Raw genomic sequence first — 9,902 nt, 5'->3', positions numbered from 1 at the left:
GTGTGTGTGTGTGTGTGTGTGCGCGCGTGTGTTTAGGCTGCTCTTGCTGCTGTGTTTAGATAAAGAATTAAGTGCATGAGTTATTTTGTGAAATGCTATGTGGAATAAGACATTTGTGGTTAACCAGTGAGTAGACAGATAATACTCTAAGAACATTCCTCCCACATTATTTTTCAGGCACACAGGTCTGGTTTAGAATAAAGCATTTCTAGTTTTGTCATTTTTAACCTGCTTTTCATTGGGGATATATTGTTTCAGTAACACACAGGCCTGAGGGCTGTTTTCTGGTATAGTTCAGTAAACTTTCTCCCGTCTATGAAACACACCTTACCCCAACCATGTTGATCGGTATTGGCTAACGCCATACTGTACAAGTATTGCTGGACAAGAGTATTACTGAATGATTAGTCTTCCTCAAAGTTACCCTATAAACTGTTCAAGGTGGAATCCACGCACTTCTTCCCCTATGCCAGAGCATTTTTTTCCATTTGATGGTCAACGGCGCCCCCTACTGGGAGAACGCTCCACTACATAACCACCAACACAGGGTAAGATTTCTGAGACATCTGGTGCATTTGTGTGTACGTGATTTACCCATCCAATGTTAAATGTAATTACTGTGCACCAGCTAAGAAACGTGCTACCTTTGCAATAACCCTGACGCATGATTACAAGAGATTAGATTCTCATTCCGTACATTTTCCAATTACTCTGGATTGAAGAGTCATTGTATTAATACAAATCACAAATTTAGAGTCTCACTGAGAGTAAAGGGGGTCAAATATATGGTGACAGAAGGAGACTAGACTCCGGGTGGTGAGCACACAATGGAATGTACAGATGTTGTATTATAAAGCTGTACAGTGGAAACTTATACAATGTTATTAACCAATGTTACCCCCAACAAATTTAATTAAATATAAAATAACTATAAAAACACCTGGAATTGATGTTGAGAAATAATTCAGTCTCCTGCTTCAAGAGGAACATCTTACCTTTCAAGATAGTGAGTTCTCTGTACTATTCCTAAAATTCCCAAGGAAGAAAATTCTACAATATCATCAAAAGCCAAATTCTATGTTCCTGGTGATCCAATGGGTTCTTTGATTTCTTTTAAAATAAACTTAGAGTACTTTTAGTTTTACAGAAAAGTTACTAAGACAGTAAGGAGGGTTGCTGTATGTCCCTCACCTAGCTTTCCCTGTTGTTAGCATGGGTACGTTTCTCACAATTAAGGAATCAACACCGGCACATTACTATTAACCAAACTCCAGATGTTATTTGGATTTCGCTAGTTTCCTCCTAATATCCCTTTTCTGTTGCAGGGTTCCATCCCGATACCACATTGCCTTTCATCGTCAAACCCTGCTCCGCTGGTCTCTGACAGTTTCTGTGACCGTGTTTTTGATGATCTTGAGAGTTTTGAGAGTGCTGGTCATGTATTTAGTAGAATGTCCGTGGGGATTTGTCTGATGTTTTTCTCATGGTTGGACTGGAGTTTTGGGTTTAGGGGAGGGAGAGCACACTCATCGCATCATATCTAGGAGCACATTATCAAGATGGCTTTTCACTCTCGACGTTAGCTTTGATGACTGGCTGAGGTGATGTTCGATTTCTCCACTGCCAAGTTCCATTGTTGTTGTTGCTTTTCTTTTCATTTAAATTTCTTTCCTCTTATGTTATAGAAATAGAGAAACTTGACAGCTTTACTTTCAGAAGAGAGAAGACAGTGCAAAATGGCAGTGAAGGGTAGCTTTTAGGAGACAGAAAGACTTGGGTTTGTGAACGGTTTTGCCACTTTACTAGCTGTGTGATCTTGGGCAGGTTACTTCCTAAGCTTTATTATCCGAATGATAAAATGGGAATAATAACAATACTTTCCTCAATTTGTATGGTGAGGGCCCAAGGACACGATGCATGGAAGCTCTTATCGAGTGTCTGGTGCATTAAATGCTTAAGCTAACTCTAACACTCAATTGTTCACAATTACGACTAACATTAATATGCTAGCAGTGCTCCTAAACACTGTGCATTTATTTTGAAGTCACCGTTGAATGAATTCTTCGGGGCCAGTAGCAGCAATTCCTCAACATTCAATTCTTTCCATTAATATGCCCGCCTGGACTTGGGGCCGTTGGGCTAAAAGGCTGTGCTGTGTAGGAATGGCGTCGCCTGGAATTGTGCAACGTGGTTGATAATCTTCACTGAGCTCCACCTAGGTCCTGAGGATACCGTGTTGAACCAACAGATCCTGTGTGGCGGTAGCCTTCCCGTTAGGGGGAGGATGTCCAGATAGAAGGAAATAGGAGATGCAGGCCTGGTTAGGTCATATGGGAGCCTGCGGGTAAAGTCTAACCTGGGTTATTCCTTCCCTAACTGCAAGTCAAATAGTCTCAAGCAATAAAACACTTAATGGATGAACTTCAGTCTCTTTGACATCTACCATCATAAGATCCAAGTAGCCCAGCCGAAATAATGATGTCACCTGTTCCTCCAGGCCACTTTGCTCCTGGGGACCTGCTATAGGGCTCTGAAATGACTAAAATTGTGGTTTTCAAACTTTACAGTGCATTAGAGTCACCTGAGAGCTCCTTTCAACATGGGTTTTATATCCTGGACCTTATATTTCCAATAATGTCCAACTCCTGAGTCTGTCTCTGCACTCTCTTCCTCCCAGTGGTTTGTTCCCATCTATGTGATTTTTTTCCTTCTCCTCCTCCTCCTCCTCCTCTCCCTCTCCCTCCCCCTGCCTCTCCATCTCCTTCTAAATTGTGAGTTTATACTCCTTCGAACTTGGTTTGTGAGGATTTCTTTGAGGCCTGGTTTAAAGAGTTTACCTTCCATGAGATATGAGTCTGATTCTACCAGACACAGTGTGACTATCAATCTGGGACCACTTTAAACTAAATCTGTACCTACTTTACTCACTGCTGTGGGTGCTGGTTTTGTGCCAAGGTCCCTGACTCTGACCCTGGCTTTTGTCTCTTTTCTCTGCAAACCCTTCCTGTGGCCTGTTTTTGTATGGCCTTCAAGCTAAGAATAGTTTGCACATTTTTAAAGGGTTGTTAAGAAACAACAACAACAATGAAAGACAATGACAGAAATCATAAGTGACCCACAAAACCTAAAATATTATCTGGGCCTTTACAGGAAATAAATGTGCGGATCCCTTGACCACTGGGGATCAGTATATGAACCTAGGGCAAAGTCCCTTTCTAATGTTCATGTTCTCCTCTGGGTGGTTCTTTCTTATAGTTTCTGGCTTCCAGGAATTTCTATTACATTCCCACCAGCTGAGCTAGTCATGTTAAAAGAGATTGAAGATATTTTATCGCCATGTTTTTAAGTGTTCTGTAGTTTGGGGGTTTCTTTGATATCTAGGCCCTCCACAGTATATGATAAAGAAGTTCTCCTTCTATCTTTCCCATCAAGCAAGTCTCAGCATCATAGCAGGGACCAGAAGAAGGGCAGGCTCTTGCCTGTGAGCCAGTTTGGAAGGCACAGAATAACAGCTAATTTTATTTTGAAGGAGTGAGTCTAGAAAGTAATCACTCACATTGGGGTCTTAAGGTAATGAGCTTTCTTGCGCAGCTAAAATGAGACAGCATTGGCTGAGGGTTCACCGTGTGGATACTGGTTGTGGTGTGTGTGTGTGTATGAGGTATGATCAAAAGATATGGTGAATGTTTACATAAAAACATTTTTATTACAGTAGAAGACACATTGCCCTTAATCCCCCCTGAAAATACTCCTCCTCGCTTCAAGCACATTTATCCCATTGTTCTTGCCACTTTCTGAAGCATTTCTGGAAGTCCTCTTTCATGAGTGTCTTTACTTCATCCTCCATCCTGGCAACACTCCATGTCACACATCACTTCCGGTATATGGCAATTTCTGTCAAATAAAAACATGATGGTGTGTCCTCATCTACCTTAATCATTGGAACTGGCACCGTGTGACTTCTGCCTCTTCTCCAAAGTCAAAATGACCATGAAAGATAAATGTTTTGAATTGATTCAGGACATCGAGGCAGCCACAACAGTGCAACTAAAGACACTCACGAAAGAGGACTTCCAGAACTGCTTCAGAAAGTGGCAAGAACAATGGGATAAGTGTGTTCGAAGTGAGGGGCAGTATTTTGAGGGGGATTAATGGCAATGTGTCTTTTACTGTAACAAGTTTTTTGTTTAATTTAAACATTCACTGTATTGTTTTGATCACACCTTGTATGTGTGTGTGTGGGTGTGTACGTACATGTCCCTGCTTATATATTGTGGTTGCATCCATCCCATTCTGTTTCCAGGTTAGATTTGTTCCTGTTCGGGGAGTATTTCCTGACTCCACAATAGTCTTCCTATCACTATGATAAAGTCTAACTTTCAGCGTTCCTTGCTTTCTATTCTGGGAGTTTTGAGCAGCCTGGAGCTGCCTACATTTATGGAAGAAGTACAGCGCAGTCCAGAGAACTCTGGCAATGGGGTCAGGAAACCCAAGTTCTAGCCCTGAAACTCTGGCCCCAATTAGCACCCTCCCTTTCCTCTTCCTCCTCATTTCAAACAACAGGAATCAAAACACAGGGAAAGAGAAAGTGATAAGAGGCAAATGGGCCACTTTTACTTTTTCCTGTCGTAAAGGAAGGGGGCTGTGTGTTATTAGACTAGTTGGGAGTTTTGTGGTGTTAACATCAGGCCCAGGCCCATCGCGATAGGATCTTAGTCTCAGGCTGAACTCCATTGTGTTCCTACATTCTGTAATGAACTTCTCTGCTCTCACATTTATTTATAGACACTCACGCTATTTCCAAACCTCTGAATTAGGTGTTTTTTTTTCTTAGAGATTTGACTCCCACTGGATCTGTAATATCAGCGACAGCTGTGTTGTGTACACAGCTCTCATAGCAACGAAAGGCAGCTGTCTGCCAGTGAAAGCTGGCTCTGGTTTCTCCCATGTAGTAAATGAGCCTGAAGAACAAAGACAGCGGGAATGTTAGGGGGAGGCACTTGGGGGGGGGGGTCACGGCTATGATCATATCTTCTGGGTGTTCCCACAGGGAGAGGGTGGAATGTGTTCCACAGCAGAAAGGTCGGAGGGGGCCGGGAAGTTTAGTTTTTACCTCCCGTGTGCCAGCAGATACAGGCTCCACTGGTTGGAGACTGTGGGTGGCATCCTACTGGGCTCGGGGCACTGGGACTGCAAATCAGCGAGCGGAGATCTAATCACGGTGAGCAGAGGGCTCCCCTGGTCTTTGATGACACCGTGGAAAGGTCACTGTCCCTTATTCTTTTCACAACCAAGGACAAAGAATCACAGTGAGACTTCAGGGAGACTCCACACCAATGAGTGTGATGAAATATGAGGCAAACTGAGTTTCTGTGCGTGGATCATGAAGGATAGTGAAACAATTGCTCTAAACTGTCTCATAAATAAGAACCCTCTCTCAGTCACCTGAATTTCTCATCACTTGGTACTCTCACTCTTCTATGTAGAGTAATTACCATAGAACAGAAGTAATTCGCGTTCTCCCCTCCCTAGCCCTGTTACCCAGTCCGGTGCACTGCATTTCTCCACCAAGGCAAGGAGATAAGTTGGACTCTAACATTGGTGTAGAAGGAATTACGAGACTAAGAAAACAGCAAACACATTTTGGTGCTTTCTGAATAGTGCTTTCGCTCCTAATAAACCAAACACAGATGTTAGCAGACGGAATCGGGGGGCAAAGCTGGCCCAGCTACCTGGCTTGTTACAAAGCTCTGGGGAGTTTTACACTTTTCATTCTCAAGAGGACGAAGTCGCTGCATGGCTTCTCAAAACAGAAGCCCACAGAGCGGAGTGTCCAGGAGGGCAGGGCCTCTACTTTCCCTGGAAAAGTGTCATAGTCAGCCAGGTAGCCACTCGGGGCCCCCTGGCACGTGTGTGACTCTGATCAGGGCTCGGTGATGTGACTCTGGGGACATCGCCACTGCGGGTGAAACGGGCTGACAGTGCCACCTGACAGTGCACGGCTGAGCTTTCCCTGAGAGAGCTGGCACAAGGACAAGAGAGAGGTGAGGCGGCCTGTGGGGGTCTGAGAGGTGGGGAGGTGGGATAGAAGGCGTGGCAGCCCCCTTCCAGTTCAAACACCGGCGTGTTCCATACTCATGTCTCATCAGGGCAGTGCTGAAAAATATGACCGCTGAAAAAGAGGTTTCTGTGATTAATCAGCTTCAGGAAAGCTGAGTAATGCTGAGTAAAGTCAAATTGGTGACTTAATAAAATCTGGTCAAAAGTTTTTAATAGCCGCTACGTACTGTACGAAGCCTTCTCTCAGCTGCGTCGTCCTCGGGACTCTGTGCTGTACCCGGCGTCACAGTCCTAGATGTCAGCCTCGTTGCTGACGGCAGGCATCCAGGCAGATAAAAACGGCCGTATTGGGAAGCACTAACGAGCTGGCCACGCCCATCCTTATTATTTCCTTAGCATTTCCTTTCCTTGCTAATTCAGAAGAACTGCTGTTTAAAACCCTCTAGCGATGTACAAGTTAATATTAAAAAGGGAGCTGGCCACCCCAGCCTACCTGGTGGGCCCCATGGGGTAACCGTGCGTAGGACCACCTTGCCTGCAATGGCTCAGACACTAGTGCTGAGTTCTTTCCCAACGGACAGCACTTCGAGCTAGTTTATCAGCCATTCTTCGTCTTTATATTGAACTTTGTGTTAGTATTCGGCTTTTCTGAAGATTTGGGACAGAATGGCCCCAAATCTTTTCATCATTTCACTTAGAGGAACAGAGCTCCGACTTGACGTACCTGAGAGAAACAAAGAAGGCAGTAAAATCTCTCATTCTTCTAACATAATCGGGATTTCAAGACAGATATCGATGTTTAAAAATCTATCAGGCCCCCGCTGGAACTCAAGACGAGGCCACACAGTTAGGGAATATGGATGACACAAACACAAGCATCCGGTTCCATTTTATTAAAAAACAAAACCAAACAAAATTTTGCAGTGAAATTTCCTGGAATTCACAATCCTTTTTCAAATCTTTATACTTGCATTTTTTTTTACCAGTACATAACAACACGATTGCACTTTATTTACATGATAGTCTTCTATATAATAAAAATAGCCATGTTGTACGATTGAATGTTCCCAGCTAGCATCCTTAATATTTCATCCTCGCCCAGTATAACACAAACTGCTTAAGCTCTCCAAGCACACAAGAATAGAATAAAGCAAAAGAAAAGTCTGTGTCTCCTAATAGAAGACAAATCCCTATAAAGACAGTTTTATTTTTAAACTTCCTTGTATTTCAAAATATAAAGTGCTTTGGAAGGAATAAGGTAGGAGCCTGAGGTGGGGAAAAAAAAGAGAAAGAGATTTATACAGAAAAAAAAAAAGAACTACACTGCCTTCACTAATCATTTAAATATACCTGTGACTTTGCACAGATGATGTTTGCGTAAAAGAGTTACATAATCCATTACTAAAGTTTTCAGCAATTAAGAGCTAACCAAAGTCCAAATTAGAAGTTACCTATGCAAATGGCATCAGGAACGACTTTTTTGATTTTGAGTCATGTGGCAAATACATCAAGGAAGCTCAGTCTCATGATCTGAACTATGGAGAAGATGGGGAATGCCGTGATGGGACCACCTGTGTGATCTGCAGATGGGCCAGAAAGGCCTCATGGGAAAGCTAAGTAAAAGTCTACCTGCGACATCGTTTGTTTTACAATCCAAGCACACACTTCATGGTTAGGAAGCAAAAATAAATCCATGGATGCCCTGCCTATTTCATAATGGTAAATTCATTCTTTGTAGCAGATGTCTTTTTCAATGGAAATAATAATGTGCTATATACAGAGGGGTTAAAATAAGTTGAGTTTTTTTTTCTTCACATTATTGAACTGGCAATTGCTGGTCATGGTCTGCAGTCTACAAAATTGGGTGTCACATATATACTGCTCGGGAGGCTCCCCTGGAAACTAGAATTATCATCCTCCCAGCTCATGAACATTTTGAAGAACAAGACCCATTATGTTTCAGGAAATGAGTGGAATGTAACTTTTCACAAGTACAAAATTACTTCAAGTTTTCTAAATATAAGGGACAATCCCACTATAAAAATAACAGCCCTCCCACCCCTCCCTTGCCCCTCCGTCTCTTTCTAATTATAAAATGGTACAACCATTTCAGATTACTAATGTGAAAGCAGGAAGTCAATATATTATTATGTACACTTACAAAACACATCAGTATTTCACACCATTTACATTCATATCAAAGAAGTCTGTTTAATGATGTTCCTTTGCAATTGGACAAGAATCAAGTTGAGATAAGTTACAAAACAATCAGGCCCTTATAGGTCTGCACCAACATTCCAGGCAGAAGTATCTTTGCAAACAGAGCCAACAATCCGCGTCAACATTTTGCACAAGGGCTGCTGACAGTGACAAGATGTTCAGGGGGATTCTCTTTCAGCTTTTCAGGGGTTGTGACATTCCTTCCTCTTTCGATAAAGCAAATTTTCAACGACTGAGGAAACTGGATGATAAAAGGCAAGTAACAAGTTGAGGAAATGGTGACTAGTGAAATTAATTGGCTGAAAGAATAACGGCGATTATTCCAGCAGAGGGCGTCCTGCCCCTTTGCAAACACATTCTGCTGAACAGTAAGTACCATAGAGGCCAACACAAACTCAGACTGGAAAGTTCATTTGTTAGCAGTCCTTCTTCAGCTGTTCTACTACTTATGAGAATAGGCAGTAGTTTGGTATTTTCTTCAACAGAGTGGGCTATCCTGGAATCAACTAGCTCTTATACATGGAAATTCTTTGGCTATTTAAAATCGTCACATTCTCCAAGAGAACAATATTCCAAGTTCAATAAAGCGCTAGATTTGTCTAAAACTTGTGAGGGAAAAGGGGACTACATACTCGAAAGATGCTGGGGTACTAAGGCCATGAGACTTTTTTTTTTTAGATTTCTGGATTTCGTAAGGTCAATCACCACCAGCCTGCAACAGAACCGCCCCCTAGCCCCACGCCACCTAAGGTCTCAGTTTCCTCCGAATGGGCAACCCACCTCCACTGTTATTGATGAGAACATGAGAAGAAAATTAAACTAGCCAACAGAAGAAACATATGTCCATGTGGATGGGGATCCGTCTTTGGTTTATAGAACACACATGGTCCCCACATTTTCCCTGCCTCTCCAAGCCTTCCACTTCAGGAAGGATAGCCAGACCACAGACATTCTGCCAAGCAGTGACTCTGGGGCACTCAGGTTGAATTACCTTCTCTATGGATGTCCTCCCTTGCTCTGTGCAGACATACAGACCTCTTAGGAGATGCATATGCTTGCCTTCTCAAATCATCAACAAATATGTACCAGGTGGCCACAGAGTGAACGGCTCTGGAGTGAGTGCAAATGACAACAGTAGCCCAAGGATGAGAAGGTGTTCCAACTGAGATTCCTGGCAGAGCCCACTTGATGATGAGGTGCTCGGGGCCTAGTTCAGAGGGCGGCAAGGCGAGATGTAAATAAGCTCAGAAGGTTTTGTGCAGAACAAGCAGGGTTTGCAATTAAAGGGCTTGATAATTAAGGGTCCACACATCTAGGACCTGGAATCATTCCTTTAGTTTTGGGATGATGATTTAGTGCTTTCAAGAGGCTCCAAGTGGAAGAGTATGGCTACTGAGCTATGGATCTTTACAAATTATTGTACCTGTCACAAAGGGTCTGGGGTTGTGAGATGGGGAGGAAAGTGGGGAAAGGTAAGAGGTAAGTGATGAGACACTCACACCTGCTTCTCAGAATTAATTTAGTTTTCAGGTGACCCCAACCTTTTTTGCAGGCATGAGTGTTTAACTCCTTCACACACACACACACACACACACACACACACACACACACACACACACACA

This window comes from Hipposideros armiger, unplaced genomic scaffold (assembly GCF_001890085.2).
Source record: "Hipposideros armiger isolate ML-2016 unplaced genomic scaffold, ASM189008v1 scaffold_333, whole genome shotgun sequence".
NCBI lineage: Eukaryota > Metazoa > Chordata > Mammalia > Chiroptera > Hipposideridae > Hipposideros > Hipposideros armiger.
The sequence above is the reverse complement of the archived record's forward strand: the minus strand, read 5'-3'. Positions refer to the sequence as shown.